The following is a 12,623-nucleotide window of genomic DNA, read 5'->3' on the forward strand; positions in this document are numbered from 1 at the left end:
TTCTTATTTTTTTCTCTCTCTCTCTTAGATATCATCTGTACTCTCTTTTATCCCCCCTAATTCTCTTTTCTCAGGTGGTCACTTATATAGGGGTTATCGGTGTTGTGAGTACATTCATGCTTTGTTCCCCTTGAGTCATGTCTTGTTAAGGTGAATTTTATCCTATCTGGCTAAAGTGCTAGAGAGCAAGCCACATAACCAGACACCTGGAGAGGAGGAGCAGCGACGTGTGCAGCTCACTCCCGTCCAAAGAGCTGCAGCCCTGCAAGCAGCCCACCCCAATCCGAGGAGCAGCAGACGTTCAATCAACCTGTCCAAGTCCAAGGAGCAGTAGCCCCACAAGCAGCTCACCACATCGGAGGAACAACAGCAGTGTGAAGCCAGCCCCCATTCAAGGAACAGCAGCCACGTGAACAGTCCGCCCCAGTTCAAGGAGTAGCAGCTGCGTGTGTAGCCCACCCCCATCCAAGGAACAGCAGCCTCGTGATCAGCACACCCTCTGTCTGAGGAACAGCAGCTGTGTGAGAAGCCTCCCCCGACCAGCCAGAGGAGCCACCACGGCTGTGAACAGCACCCACCAGAGGAACTGCTGCCAACTGAGAAGCAATGGCTACCAGAACCGCCCGAGGAGCAACTGCAGCCCAAGGAGCCACAGCCACCCAAGGAGCATCCCCTGAATGACTCAATATCTAGATTTGTCGGTGATATCAAACATGGCTAGACAAAGAAACCCCCAAATGAAAGAAGAGGAGGACTCGCCAGAAAAGCAGCTAAGTGAAACAGAGGCATGCAACATGTCAGAAAAAGAATTCAGATTAAGGGTCCTTGAGTGCATAAACTGGATGGAGGAAAAAATCAACAACTTATGCAAGAATCAAGAAGAAACAAATGAAAAAATCAATAACTTATGTAAGAATCAAAAAGAAATGGATGAAAAAAAAATCAAGAACTTATGTAAGAACCAAGAAGAGATGAAGAGTGATATAGCTGCAATAAAAAACACCATTGAAAGTTTCAACAGTAGACTAGGAGAAGCGGAGGACCGAATTAGTGAATTAGAAGACAAGGAAGCAAAACACACCCAAACTGTACTGCAATTGGAGAAAAAAATTAAAAGACAGGAGGAGAGCCTAAGGGAGCTTTGGGACAACATGAAGCGAAACAACATACGAATAATAGGGGTGCCAGAACAACAGAAAGAGGAACAAGGATTAGAAAACCTATTCGAAGAAATAATATCAGAAAACTTCCCTGAGGTGGGGAAGAAGAAAGTCACACAAGCACAGAGAGTCCCAAACAAGATGAACCCGAAAAGACCCATGCCAAAACACATCATAATTACCAAGGCAAATTTTCAGAACAAAGAGAGAATCTTAAAGGCTGCAAGAGAGAGACGGAAAGTTACATACAAGGGATCTCCCATTAAATTATTAAATGATTTCTCAACTGAAACACATCAGGCCAGAAAAGAATGGACGGAAATTTACAAAGTGATTCAAAGCAAAGGACTGAATCCAAGAATACTCTATCCAGCAAGGTTATCATTCAAAATTGAAGGGGAAATAAGAAGCTTCACAGACAAATAAAGGTTAAGGGAGTTTATCACCACCAAGCCAGCAATGCAAGAAATGCTAAAGGGAATGGTGTAAAAAGAAGAAATACAAAGCTAAGAAAGAAAACAGCCACACAAAAAATAGAAATGGCTACAAACAAGTACCTTTCAATAATAACTTTAAAAGTAAATGGACTAAATGCTCCAATCAAAAGACATCGAGTGGCTGAATGGATAAAACAACATGACCCATACATTTGCTGTCTACAAGAGACCCACCTCATTAGAAGGGACTCACACAGACTGAAAGTGAAGGGATGGAAAAATATCTTCCAGGCAAATGGAAAGGAAAAGAAAGCTGGGGTAGCAATACTTATATCAGACAAAATAGACCTCAAAGTGAAGGCCATAACCAGAGATAAGGGAGGCCACTTCATAATACTAAAGGGATCAATACAACAAGAAGATATAACCCTGGTAAACATTTATGCACCCAATGCAGGAGCATCCAAATACATTAAAAAACTCTTGGAAGATATCAAAGGAGAGATCGACAACAATACAATCATAGTAGGGGACTTTAATACACCACTGACATCTCTGGATAAATCCTCTAGACAAACAATCAGCAAAGAAACAGCAACCCTAAATGACTCACTTGGTCAGATGGACTTAATTGACATCTTCAGAACACGGAGAGATCGACAATAATACAATCATAGTAGGGGACTTTAATACACCACTGACATCACTGGATAAATCCTTTAGACAAAAAATGAGCAAAGAAACAGCAATCCTAAATGACTCACCTGATCAGCTGGACTTAATTGACATCTTCAGAACACTACATCCCAAAGCCAAGGAATATACGTTTTTCTCAAGTGCACATGGGTCTTTTTCAAAAATAGACCACATATTGGGTCACAAACAAAGTTTCCCCAAATTCAAGAAGATTGAAATCATACCAAGCATCTTCTCAGATCACAATGGCATAATATTAGAAATAAACTACAATTAAAAAAACCCCAAATACTCAAACACTTGGAAGCTGAATAGCATGTTATTAAATATTGATTGGGTTACCAATGAGATCAAAGAAGAAATTAAAAGCATCTTGGAAACTAATGACAATGATAACACAACAATCCAAAACCTATGGGACGCAATGAAAGCAGTCCTGAGAGGGAAGTTTATAGCTCTTCAGGCCTATCTCAAAAAGCAAGAAAAAATGGTAGTAAATCATCTAACTTTACAACTCAAAGAATTAGAAAGAGAGCAACAAGAAAACCCCAGAGTGAGCAGAAGGAAGGAGATAATAAAGATTAGAGCAGAAATAAATGACATAGAGACCAAAAAGATAATACAGAAAATCAATGAAACCAAGAGCTGGTTCTTTGAAAGGATAAACAAGATTGACAAACCTCTAGCCAGGCTCACCAAGAAGCAAAGAGAGAGGACCCAAATAAACAAAATCAGAAACGATAGAGGCGAAATAACAACAGACCCCACAGAAATACAAATGATTGTTAAAAAATACTATGGACAGCTCTACTCCAACAAACTAGACAACCTGGAGGAAATGGACAAATTCCTAGAAAAATACAACATTCCAAAACTCAATCAGGAAGAATCTAAAAACCTCAATAGGCCAATAACTATGGAAGAAATTGAAGCAGTCATCAAAAAGCTCCCAGCAAACAAAAACCCAGGACCAGATGGCTTCACAGGGGAGTTTTACCAAACATTCAAGGAAGAACTAAAACCTACCCTCCTCAGACTACTACAAAAAATTCAAGAGGAAGGAACACTTCCAAGCTCATTCTATGAAGCCAGCATCACCCTAATACCAAAACCAGGTAAAGACAACACAATGAAAGAGAATTACAGGCCAATATCCCTCATGAACATAGATGCCAAAATCCTCAACAAAATCTTAGCAAATCGGATCCAGCAGTACATCAGAAAGATCATACACCATGACCAAGTAGGATTTATCCCAGGGATGCAAGGATGGTACAATATACGCAAATCAATAAACGTGATACATCACATAAACAAATTGAAAGAAAAAAACCACATGGTCATATCAATTGATGCAGAAAAAGCATTTGACAAAATCCAACACCCATTTTTGATAAAAACTCTCAGCAAGGTGGGAGTAGAAGGATCATACCTCAACATAATAAAAGCCATATATGACAGGCCCACAGCCAACATCATACTCAATGGACAAAAACTAACACCATTTCCCCTAAGAACAGGAACAAGACAAGGATGCCCACTCTCACCACTCCTGTTCAACATAGTCCTGGAAGTATTAGCCATTGCAATTAGACAAGAAGAAGAAATAAAAGGCATCCAAATTGGAAAAGAGGAAGTAAAACTGTCCTTATTTGCAGACGACATGATATTATACATACAAAACCCTAGAGACTCCATCAAAAAACTACTAGACTTAATACATGAATTTGGCAATGTAGCAGGATACAAAATTAACCCCAAGAAATCTGAGGCATTTCTATACACCAATAGTGAACTTTCAGAAAGAGAGATTATAAAAACAATCCCATTTACCATCGCACCAAAAAAATTAAGCTACCTAGGAATAAACTTAACTAAAGAGGTAAAAGACCTCTACTCAGAAAACTACAGGACGTTGAAAAAAGAGATAGAGGAAGACATAAACAGATGGAAGAACATACCGTGTTCATGGATTGGTAGAATCAACATCATTAAAATGTCCATACTACCCAAAGCAATCTATAAATTCAACGCACTTCCCATTAAAATACCAACGGCATACTTCACAGATCTAGAACGAACTCTCCAAAAATTCATCTGGAATAAAAAAAGACCCCGAATAGCTGCAGCAATCCTGAGAAAGAACAAAGTAGGTGGGATCTCAATACCAGATATCAAGCTGTATTACAAAGCCACTGTTCTCAAAACTGCCTGGTACTGGCACAAGAACAGACATATAGATCAATGGAATAGAATAGAGACCCCAGAAATCAGCCCGAACCAATATGCTCAATTAATATTTGACAAAGGAGGCAAGAACATACAATGGAGCCAAGATAGTCTCTTCAATAAATGGTGTTGGGAAAATTGGACAGATATATGCAAGAAAATGAAACTAGACCACCAACTTACACCATACACAAAAATAAACTCAAAATGGATAAAGGACTTAAATGTACGACAGGAAACCATAAAAATTCTAGAAGAATCCAAAGGCAACAAAATCTCAGACATATGCCAAAGCAATTTCTTCACTGATACAGCTCCTAGGGCAGTTGAAACTAAAGAGAAAATGAACAAATGGGACTACATCAAAATAAAAAGCTTCTGCACAGCAAAAGAAACCATCAACAAAACAACAAGAAAACCCACTGCGTGGGAAAACATATTTGCCAACGTCATATCTGATAAGGGCCTAATCTCCAAAATTTATAGGGAACTCATACAACTTAACAAAAAGAAGATAAACAATCCAATCAAAAAATGGGCAAAGGATCTAAATAGACACCTTTCAAAAGAGGACATTCAGAAAGCCAAGAGACATATGAAAACATGCTCAAAGTCACTAATCATCCGAGAGATGCAAATCAAAACAACAATGAGGTACCATCTCACACCTGTCAGAATGGCTATCATCAACAAATCAACAAACGACAAGTGCTGGAGAGGATGTGGAGAAAAAGGAACACTTGTGCACTGCTGGTGGGAATGCAGACTGGTGCAGCCACTATGGAAGACAGTATGGAGTTTCCTCAAAAAACAAAACATGGAACTCCCATTTGACCCTGTGATCCCACTTCTAGGAATATATCCCAAGATATATAATATTCTTTGTAATACTTTAAGCAATAAAACAATTAAAAAATAAAATAAAATCTGTTAAAAAACAAGTGCTTATGAGACAAATGAATACTAATAACACAGTAGATGATCAAATTTGAATTTTGTTTTTGCTAATGTTCTCATGGTTATTTTTATTCAGCATAAAACACTTTAAAAAGACAAATATTGCTATGTGTTACAGAAGCAAAATTTTAAGTTAGGCTTTGGAATTTTGGTGTGAATAATCTATCAATTATACTGTACTCTAAAGATTTATACTGAGCTAAATTTCTTGATTTACAATTTTGTTTTTTTAAGTATATTTAGAGAAAACATAGATTTATCAGTCAAATTAATTAATGTAATTTTATTATCTAAAAATAATTCATATTTATGTTAAAAATAAACATTTCTATTAAACAAATTACTTTTTTGATAGAAGACCATAGAAGTAAATTTTTCTTTGTAATGTCTTTTTTTGCCATATATAATACAGAATATAGGAATTTTCTCAGGAAAAAAAAGTGTTCAAAACAAAAAAAAGCAGAAATCATCTACCAGTTTTATAATTTTGTAATTTTATAAAATAATGAAATAGGAACTTTAAAAAGACTATAAACATATATCCATTTTAATATATGTAGCCACAATAATTATTTATAATCCTTATTTAATATTTCACTCTATGGTTGTTTCAATTTTACTAAAGCAATTTCTTCCTGTTAATCATTAATATTGATTGTGCTGTTTTCTGTTTTTAACAATACAGTGCACTATAAACATAAGTATTTAATCAAAGACAGTATCAAAATGTAAATCATGAAACTAAAAAAATATTATGTCAGAAGAATATCCAATTTGATGAATGATAAACATATTTTAAACAATGTTTATTCTTTTACTTAACATTTGAATCAATAGTTCTCAATAATTGGTTTTAGCATTTATTACATTAGAAACTCGTTGAGAATTTTATTTATATAAATTATATCTATTAACATATACCATAATATAAATATCTAAGTTTTAATATACTTATTTAATTGATACATGAAAAATAAATTAATTATACATTAACCCAACATATTTTTTTGAATACAGGATGTGGCAAAAGTAGATTTACAGTTGTTCATATGGAAAATAATACAATAATCTATATACATAAACAGCCAGGGGCCATCGCAACCAAACAGATGATCAAACAGGCTGAGTGGGGCAACAAGGCCGGCAAGGGAGTTAGTGAGGGACGACCAAACAACTGAGCAGTAGGCTGTGTAGGTGACCAGGCTGGCAGGGGTGTAGTGAGGGACGACCAAACGACTGAGCAGCAGGCTGCATGGAGTGACCAGGACAGCAGGGGAGTTAGTGAGGGACGACCAAATGACTGAACAGCAGGGGGGGCAGTGAGGGGTGACTAGGCTGGCAGAGGGGTGACCAGGCTGGGCGATCAGGCTGGCAGGGGGGCAGTTAGGGGTGACCAGGTCAGCGGGGGGGGGCTGTTGGGGGCAACCAGGTTGGCAGGGGGGGCAATTGGGGGTGACCAGGCCTGCAGGCAGATGCAGTTAAGGGTGATCAGGCTGGGGGCCAATAGGAGCGATCAGGCAGGTAGGCAGGTGAGCAGTTATGAGCCAGCAGTCCCAGATTATGAGAGGGATGTACAACTGCCGGTTTGGGCCCGATCCTAAGAACATCCCCCAAGGGGTCCCAGATTGGAGAGGGTGCAGGCTGGTCTGAGGGGATGCCCCCCCATGCACGAATTTCATGCACTGGGTCTCTAGTGCTATATAATAAAAGGCTAATATGCAAATAGACCGAATGGTGGAACAACCGAACAACTGGTCGCTATGACGTGCGCTAACCACTAGGGGCGATGCGCGGAACATGGCAGACATCGGCCGTGGTAGGATTGTGAAGCAGGTGAGTGGGGGCACCATACCAAGGAGGGGCACTGGTTGCTGTCATTGGAGCAAGCCTCTGAAAATTCTTTGCACTGGCGCACAGCAGTCTCACCCAGCACTCGCAACTGCTGCGGGTGCTGAAGCCGCCATTTGCACCCACTGCCAGTACCCAGTGCCGGCCCCAATTGCTTTGCACTGTCTGCAAGTGCAAGCAGTGGTTGCCGGCCCCGATCGCCCCTGAGGGCTTCTCCACCTCCCCCTGCTCCTGAGGGGCGATTGGAGAGCAGCCACCCCTCATACCTGGTGATGGCGCTGGCTCCAATCACTCCTCATTGTCAGCAGGTGTGAGCAGGACTGGCACTATCAGCACGTGGGAGTAGCGGCAGCAGGAGCAGGGCTGCCAGCAAACAGGAGACTGGGGGCTGCGGCTAGAGGGGCTGGGCGGGGGCGTGGAGGATGGGCCAAGACCCGGTCCTGTGCCCACCGCAGCCTCGCAGCCCACAGTTCTTTTCAAGGTGCACAAATTCATGCACTGGGCCCCTAGTTAATGAATAATAACACAAGAATATACTTTGTTTTGTATACTCACAACTGTTTGCCCACCATGTATATTATTTTCTAAACAAAAACATTAAAGATGTCATTGTTCTGCATTTCTGAAATTTTTAAAATATCTATCTTATTAGAAGACACTGAATTATTATATTTGTGTTTGCCTCTCAATTGTTATAATATTCTGTTTTGGTTGAAATATATGAATAAATTCTGTCCTCACAGAGATAGGGGGCAATATTTAATAGCCTTTTCAGATAATTGTGAAATTCTAATTTAATAGTACAAAAAGTTCAACAAGTGATAGTGTCTTTAAGGGTTAGTTAAAAGTGGAATCAGAACATATATCTCTAAGCATTCTGTTTCCCGTATATTCATGAAGAAATGAAGGTTAAAAAAAGTAAATTATTCTAATGTATTATTAAGTATTAAAATAGTTCTGACATTACATAGCATTGAAAAGGATCTTAGGGAACCCCAGGTGTCCCCAGGCCTAGTGTTTAGAATCACTGTTATAATCATTTAAATTAGTTTTAATGGCACCTCATTAAAAGGGTGTTTATATATTTATTTTTTAAGGATTACAAATAAGATTATATATTTTAATGCATCACTTAGAAATTTTTCAAAATCACAATATTTAAAATAATAAAAAAAAATGTTCCTTAACAAAAACAAAATACTACTACACATGGTTGACATATTTACATTAATCATTTTGGTGTTTGGGAAACTGATAGAAAGTTGTTCCATTTCTCAAACTTAATATGTAAAAGAGCATAATCTACCAAATAATTGAAATAGATATTTGAATCCTAGGAACTTGTGTCACTGCTATGACACTTTGCTATAAATTCTCTTTTTTTCTTTATGTCACTCCAAAATATGCACTTTGGCATATTGACTATTTTATTTATTTGCTTATGTATGTATGTATTTATTTACTTATTTATTTACTTGGATTATTGACACAATTACACATATTTCTCATTCTTCCCCCCACCCCGACATACACTTTGCCACCTCCACACAGCACCCCCTTCCTCCTGGCCATCACACACTGTGGTCTGTGTCCATGGGCTACACATATATGTTCTTTGACTAATCTCTTCACTTGCTTTTATCTATACCTTCCCCACCCCTCAACCCCCTATCTCTGTCAGTCTGTTATATTTGCCTGCCCATGACTCTGTTTCTATTTTGTTCATTAATTTTGTTTATTATATTCCACATATAAATGAGATCATATGATATTTGTCTTTCTCTGACTAGCTTATTTCACTTAACATAATAATCTCCAGATCTATCCATGCTGTCTCAAAAGTTTAGAGTTCCTTCTGTGCTGGAAGCCAGTCCATCCTTGCTGCTTGACACAGTCACTGCAGGGAAGAAACATCTGCACAGCATATGTTTCAAGGGACCCGGTGTATATGGCATACTGTTCTTAATATGTTTGCTCCCCTTCTTAGTGTTATGTGTTTTAACCAAGGTCACCTCTCCAAGAAAGGTTGTTTCCCCAGGTAGGGATTTTTCTCTGAAGTTAGGGAGGGAATAAAACCCCTTAACTAAGTGCCAGGCGGGTAGTTAATCACTTTACGAACAATCACCCTTAAGCTACATAATCTTTACTTAGGATAATCTCCTTCAGTTACTTCCTTGTAGCTTAATAGAACAATAGAGTAACCTTGGAATGGAGATAAGAAACGCCCTAAACTTTGGAATAGAATGGATAGCATTAAAATCAACTGGTATAAATACAGATGTAACAAGACAATAAACACAGAACTTGGCTGGAGATCCTGGCTAGAGAACCTGGCTAGGCTGCTGATCAACTGAATGCTGTCTCCATGTCATTCCTTCTTCGCTGACTCCGTCCACACCTTTTGGGAAGCCCTGGACCTGCTGGGGCTGGACCCCAACATTTGTTTATGTAATCCTTGCAAACAGTAAAAGTAAACTGTCAGAGAATTCATACCCTTTGGTACTTGTTATTTGGACCCGCTTAAGGAGTCTGATTGATAGGATCAACTGGCAGCAGAAAATGAAAAGTAGTGTGGCACAGATAAAACATTCTTCAGGTCATGACAGAAGGGAAAACAACAGTTCATATCAGAGGACCATCTCTCCAGAAGACAGATATGCAAAACAAGAAAGATCCCCCCGGGATAGAGATTACTTTGGGTACAGCAGGTCAGACAATGAGCGTTCAAGAAGAGGACGTTCTTATGATGGCAGCATGGAGTCGCGAAGTAGGGACCGAGAGAAAGAGAAAGAGATGTGGATCCGAAAAGGTACCAGAAATCTTCATCGCCTGGGAGAAGAAGCCCAGAACCATCGGTAACCCAAAGTTCCTCTGCTCAGGATGAGCCTACTGCAAAGAAGAAGAAAGATGAGCTGGATCCTCTTCTTACTCGTACTGGTGGAGCATATATTCCTCCTGCAAAGCTCAGGATGATGCAAGAACAGATCACAGATAAAAACAGCTTAGCATACCAGAGGATGAGCTGGGAAGCTCTAAAGAAGTCAATTAATGGTCTTATCAACAAAGTCAACATTTCTAATATAGGTATTATTATTCAAGAACTCCTTCAAGAAAACATAGTTAGAGGGAGAGGCCTGCTGTCCAGATCTGTTTTGCAAGCACAGAGTGCTTCTCCAATCTTCACCCATGTTTATGCAGCATTAGTGGCTATTATCAACTCAAAATTTCCACAAATCGGAGAATTAATCCTCCTCAGGTTAATTCTTAATTTTCGGAAAGGCTATCGAAGAAATGATAAGCAACTTTGTCTGACTGCTTCAAAATTTCTGGCACATCTTATTAACCAAAGTGTGGTACATGAAGTTTTATGCTTAGAGATGCTCACTTTGCTCCTGGAAAGACCAACAGATGATAGTGTTGAAGTAGCTATTGGTTTTCTCAAGGAATGTGGCCTCAAATTAACACAGGTGTCACCAAGAGGAATTAATGCTATATTTGAACGCCTTCGAAACATTCTCCATGAGTCTGAAATAGACAAAAGAGTTCAGTACATGATTGAAGTGATGTTTGCTGTAAGGAAAGATGGGTTCAAGGACCACCCTGTTATTCTAGAAGAACTTGACTTAGTGGAAGAAGATGATCAGTTCACCCATATGCTTCCTCTGGAAGATGACTATAATCAAGAAGATGTTCTTAATGTTTTCAAGATGGATCCTAATTTTATGGAGAATGAAGAGAAGTACAAAGCTATTAAGAAGGAAATTCTTAATGAAGGAGATAGTGACTCAAACACAGATCAAGATGCTGGAAGTAGTGAAGAGGAGGAAGAGGGAGAAGAAGACGAAGAAGGACAAAAAGTGACTATTCATGACAAAACAGAAATTAATCTAGTCTCATTTCGTCGTACAATTTATGTTGCTATTCAGTCAAGTTTAGATTTTGAAGAATGTGCTCACAAATTGCTGAAAATGGAGTTTCCTGAAAGCCAAACAAAAGAACTCTGCAACATGATACTGGATTGTTGTGCTCAACAAAGAACATATGAGAAAATTTTTGGCTTATTAGCTGGGCGATTTTGCATGCTAAAGAAAGAGTACATGGAATCCTTTGAAAGTATATTCAAAGAACAGTATGATACCATCCATCGCTTGGAGACAAACAAATTGAGACATGTTGCTAAGATGTTTGCTCATCTTCTATACACTGATTCACTTCCATGGAGTGTTCTTGAATGTATAAAGCTGATTGAAGAAACCACTACGTCCTCCAGTAGGATTTTTGTTAAAATATTTTTCCAAGAACTGTGTGAATACATGGGTCTTCCTAAACTTAATGCAAGATTAAAGGATGAAACCCTACAGCCATTCTTTGAAGGGTTATTACCCCAAGATAATCCCAGAAACACTCGTTTTGCCATCAACTTTTTACTTCTATAGGTCTTGGAGGTTTGACGGATGAATTGCGTGAGCATCTCAAAAATACACCAAAGGTCATTGTGGCACAGAAACCAGAAATTGAGCCAAATAATTCCTCCCCCTCCTCTTCCTCTTCCGCATCCTCCTCGGCAGAGTCCTACTCCTCTGCTTCTGGTTCAGACAGCAGTGACAGCAGCTCAGAGTCTTCCAGCGAAGACAGCGATTCCCCATCTGCCAGCAGTCAGAGCGCTGCCTCAGCTAAAGCTATAAGAAAGAAGGAACAAGGGAACACCAGAAGCAAAGAAGTAGATAAATTTATCAGGAAACAACAAATAAATGATAGGAAGCAGGAAGATCAGAGCAAAGGCACCAAGAAACAAGGACTGAAAGAGAAAGGAGATCAGAAAAACTCAGAGATAAAAATTCAAGGGACCCAAATTGGAGAGACTGACTTACAGGAGCCTGGAAGGGACCTAATGTACTTTTAACCTGGGGGAGAGGATATGCTTGTATATTTCCACAGGATGCAGACTCACCTGTGTGGATTCCAGACCGTCTAGTCCGACCTTATGTCACACCACCCTCCATCTCCGCCTCATCCTCCTCCTCCCCAGTATCATCCATATCAGCCGAACCAGAAGGCAGAGCTGAGTCCTCCCCGGACGCCGACACCATCATCAAGCACGGCCCTGTTGGACCCTTTGATCCAGCCGTTCAATGCACTGACACTTCGGGAAGCCCGTCGCCAGTGACACTGCCCACTAGCCAGATCAACAAGGACAACCAAACCACCGACTTGAGGACAGCTGAAATCCTTGACTGAAGAGGCCAGCAACCTTCTACAAGGCTCTGTGTGCACTCCATCCACTATGTTTATTGCT

General features: G+C 39.6%; 2 pseudogenes; both read left to right on the forward strand.

Annotated features, from left to right (window-relative positions):
- LOC102245191 overlaps positions 1-10,186 on the forward strand; it is an 88,328-nt pseudogene extending 78,142 nt beyond the window's left edge.
- Positions 10,187-10,296: 110 nt separating this feature from the next.
- LOC102245487 lies at positions 10,297-12,230 on the forward strand (annotated as a pseudogene).
- The last annotated feature ends 393 nt before the right edge of the window (positions 12,231-12,623 follow it).

The sequence above is a fragment of the Myotis brandtii genome, unplaced genomic scaffold, assembly GCF_000412655.1.
Source record: "Myotis brandtii unplaced genomic scaffold, ASM41265v1 scaffold1583, whole genome shotgun sequence".
NCBI lineage: Eukaryota > Metazoa > Chordata > Mammalia > Chiroptera > Vespertilionidae > Myotis > Myotis brandtii.